The 4,011-nt window shown below is 47.6% G+C and overlaps 1 long non-coding RNA gene across 1 annotated transcript; it reads right to left on the minus strand.

Moving 5' to 3' along the window:
• Positions 1–2,467: 2,467 nt before the first annotated feature.
• Positions 2,468–3,214, minus strand: LOC144898459 (uncharacterized). The gene is made up of 4 exons (XR_013627332.1): positions 3,054–3,214; positions 2,841–2,925; positions 2,697–2,763; positions 2,468–2,544 (listed from the first exon to the last, which is right to left on the minus strand). It is a non-coding gene; the product is annotated as an uncharacterized LOC144898459 (long non-coding RNA).
• Between the last annotated feature and the right edge of the window lie 797 nt (positions 3,215–4,011).

Genomic DNA, 4,011 nt, shown 5'->3' on the forward strand with positions numbered 1-4,011 from the left:
GTTTTAGAAATAAACGCATCATTGTATGTCACTCTGCCCACCGCCATTAGTGCTGTGCAAACATGCAACACCTAGCAACAACAACACTGCACCTCCGCCAGCGGGACGTTTTAGATAGAAAAGGAAAAGAAAATAGGAGCTTGAATGAAAAAAGCATTTGAATGTTTCACCATCCAACTTGGCCTGGCCTGATGTGATGGAAAAATCCAAAACAAAATGCAGCTATGCAGATTTTTGCACATGACGTCATCAAACGCCTCGCTGCAAGTCATGCCAGCACGTTTGGTCCCTGCCAGCTCGTCCCATGAAAAACAAAGTGAAGCAAGCCGCAGCAAATCCATTTGAATGACAGAATTCCGAGGTGGGCACAGCCCAAAACGGAATGACGTGCCGAGGAAACGCAGCGGGTCAGAGCGGCATGAAAGTCTTCCAGCACGCATGACATCATGGAGTCGCTTTTACACCTCACGTTCAACGTCTTTTACCGCTGAAATATTCCCCACAAGAGGCCGCAGGCGACAACAACCGACCTGCGGCTGAATTTTTGTACACAAATTTGAGCAGGAAAAGGTTGTTGCGAGTTCATCCAGTGGGCATCCGGGAAGTGAGAGCCGTGTGGTTTGCTTGGGGGGTTGCCACTGTTGACACTGGCACAACCAGACGTCAACGCCAGGCAGGCACAGCGCGCAGTTTGGGGATTTCAGAGATTTTCTTTGTATTTCTGGAACTCACATGGTGTGTAATGATGTGTTTAGGAGCATGCCGTTGTGGGATCAACAGGCGGGATGCAAAACAACAAATTCTGGGACAAACATTGCATTCCTGGTATTACTTCAGTAAAGGTTAACGATACTTTTACACTACGATCATGGCAGTTTATCGAGGAGTAGCAGCTCCAGACCGCTCCTCCGTGGCACCAACTCATTTAGGCCTCAACGTCTAAAAGTATGCCTCTTTTTATTTTTATTCATACCTATGACTATTCCCATCATATAATAACTCTAGTAACATACTGTACATTTCTCCACAACATAATTTTCCCCCAAATAATTTAGTTTAATGATTTTATGCAAGTAAATTCCATTAATTTTCATATTAACTATTGCATCTTTTGTGTTTATGCTATAAAACAAGGCTTCTTTTGACAAAAAGGGTATAAAACATGAAAAGAACGTAAAACTATCTACAGAGAGATCTAGAGAAGTCTGAATGGGACTTTTATGAGCAGGAACACTGATGGATCCCAGTGCCTTTGGGCAAAAAAAAAAAAAAAAAAAAAAAAACGTGGAGGGTGCTTTCATATATATATTTTTTTTTTACTGATTTTTTTCAGATTTGACCTTTTTCTTCATTTCTAAAAAGGCACCACGTGTTGCCAATGACCCGGCGCTGCAGTTTGGACACCCTGGCTTAAGACGGCCATTGATGTTGACGCTCAGATTAAAGATTATAGCAGGCCGAAAGTTTGAACTGCGGTGCGTTCGAGGACTGACGACATCAAGCAGCAGACTGGAATGTAAAAGGATGTGCATGAGTGATTTATTATTTATGAGTTATTATTGGACATGCTTGTCCCTGTGTGCATCGGCGGAAGCCACCAAGTCCATTTTTTGTGCGCAACGTGGGGAAGCGGCCATCTGGCAAACGGGGCCAGCCGGTGTATCATTTTGAGTTGAAGGCCCCCGGTGGCCATGTCCGCTACCCCCCCCCCGTACGAGCCGAGCGTCAGGAGCCATAAAACATGATTAAGTGAAGGAGCCGTGGCCGTAAAAGTTGGCCTCCGTGGCTGGCGGATGAAAAATGACAGCGAGGTAAGTTGGAGCACGGGAGCCGGTCTGGAATCTTTGGTAATGATTAAAGTCTTGTTTCGGATAACCAGGAGCAGGCCCACACGGACAGCATGATAACAAGGAGAAGGGAAACATCTGCCGTCTACCGTCTCCCATCATGGCTTTCCTACTGATTTAAGACATACTAGCAACACGCATGTCTGAAAATTTTACGCCTGTTATCGTCACAGCTACGCAAACATCACGAGCACGCGTGGAGATGCTGCAAAACATGACTGATATCAGGCATCACATGTACATATGGGTGGGCCCCACCAAGGAATAATAATCATGGAAAATGATCCACGAACAGAATCCGAGTCACTGTAGACCAGGGGTGTCCAAACTTTTCAGCGAGTGAAAAATGAAAGGATGACATTTTGAGAAGTATTTTTAGTTAGTTAGACAAGTTGGAGCGGCCAATTAACCTAGCATGTTTTTGGAATGTGGGAGGAAACCCGAGTACCCGGAGAACACCCACGCATGCATGGGGGTGTGTAGGATTGATCGGGTCAGGAGGTCATGTCCAAATGATGGGAGGATCATGTCGGAATATGACGGGAGTGAAGTAGTATCACTCCATGTGAGAGGTTGGAGAAAAGGACAGGCTTCAGAGCCTCCTACCAGACCATCCAGACGGTGGATGTCCAGGATCCCAGCCTTGCTTCTTAGCTCGCCATCAGTGGATCGGATCCCACAGGCGGGGATGCCTGGCCTGCATGGACCCAACAATCCACTTCAAATCACTCAGGCTAATGCTACATGAACATTAGCAAAGCAGGACAATGTGCTTCATATACATAAATCATCTTAGCATTAGCACAGTAGCCTTGGGGCTAACGCTAACAGGCTATCATTGTCACTCACCTGTTGAGTAGATTCCATAAACAGCCAGGATATAGGATAAAGCGTTCCCCGGCAAAAAGCCAACGGTCTGTTGACAAGAAAACATCAAATGTTTGAAAGAAAAAGCAGAAGATGTTTGAAAGACCTAGCTTTGGAGACACTGACCTGCAGCTGCTGTCCCTAGGCCTTGGGCCTGCTGATTGGCTCATTGGACCCAGGTGAGCATGTCATGGCATGGTGCATTCAGGGGCTAGGGAGAGTGTGGGGGAAATTTAAAAGAAGTTTTGATATTTCCTTCTACAAAAACAATAGATGGCTCGACAACAAGGATTATTTTTCGGTTTATGAAAGGGAAAATGTCAGCCACTGCGCTCTTACGGGTGTAACGTCCATCTGTGACAAAACATGAGTAAGTGTTTGAGCGTCAGCCTGCATGGTCATGGATCAGCGCCACCATGGAGACAGCCAGACAAGGAGACATCACGGCCATCAGTGTTTGCTCTTTAGTGACCTACACACATACACACACACACACACACACACACGGCGTTATCTGAAGCAGAAAGGTCACGGTGCGTTGCTGCTGTCGCCAGTGAGATGTCACCAGGCCGCCGGGTCGTACCCTGTCCGGCCTCGTGTCCTCCCCCCCACCCCACCCCAACAATGCCACATTGTGGCAGCTGAGGTGAATTAAAGCCCGCATGCGACAAGCAGAGGTGAAGCCATTTTGGACAATGCTGCTGTTTATGCGCCGACGTCCACCACAGCATGTGAGGCCGTTTGATAATTGCAGCCGAGTAAAAGGAACAGTACGTCTTTCATGAGCCAGCTTTGTTTACCAAAGTCAGGGCTCGGATGAAACACAAGAAGCGCTTTTGTTTCAAGCAAAAGTGCACATAAGATTTGGAACGAAGGACAGAAGAAGCAGCCATGAAAGGGAGAGCTGTATCGGAAGATGATAAAGTGGCTGTGGCTGATCCTGAACGCTATCTGCGCCTGGAAGTGTCTGTGGGAACGAGACAGGCCTCCCGTGTGGGGAAGCCGCGTTGTCTGGACATCGTGCTGCACATCAGCAGTTTGCTGTTCCTTATCTGTCATGGAAAAGTTCAGCCTGGGATTATAAAACATGTTTTTGTCTGCGGTGCTGACCCTTTGGAAGTATTAGCACGGCCTTGATGGAGCCTCTTAGCCTCCGACGTCACTGTTATTAGACAGGAAATCAAACGGATGAGCGGGAGCAATCTTGTGGCGTCTCGTCCCGCTTGTCCGCCTGTCTGTCGCCTTGTCGGCTCCGGGCTCCGGTCGTACGCTTGACCCATCAAGAGGGGCGGGGGGG

This window comes from Doryrhamphus excisus, linkage group LG5 (assembly GCF_037039965.1).
Source record: "Doryrhamphus excisus strain RoL-2023G ecotype Guam linkage group LG5, RoL_Dexc_Guam_v1.1, whole genome shotgun sequence".
Classification (NCBI taxonomy): domain Eukaryota; kingdom Metazoa; phylum Chordata; class Actinopteri; order Syngnathiformes; family Syngnathidae; genus Doryrhamphus; species Doryrhamphus excisus.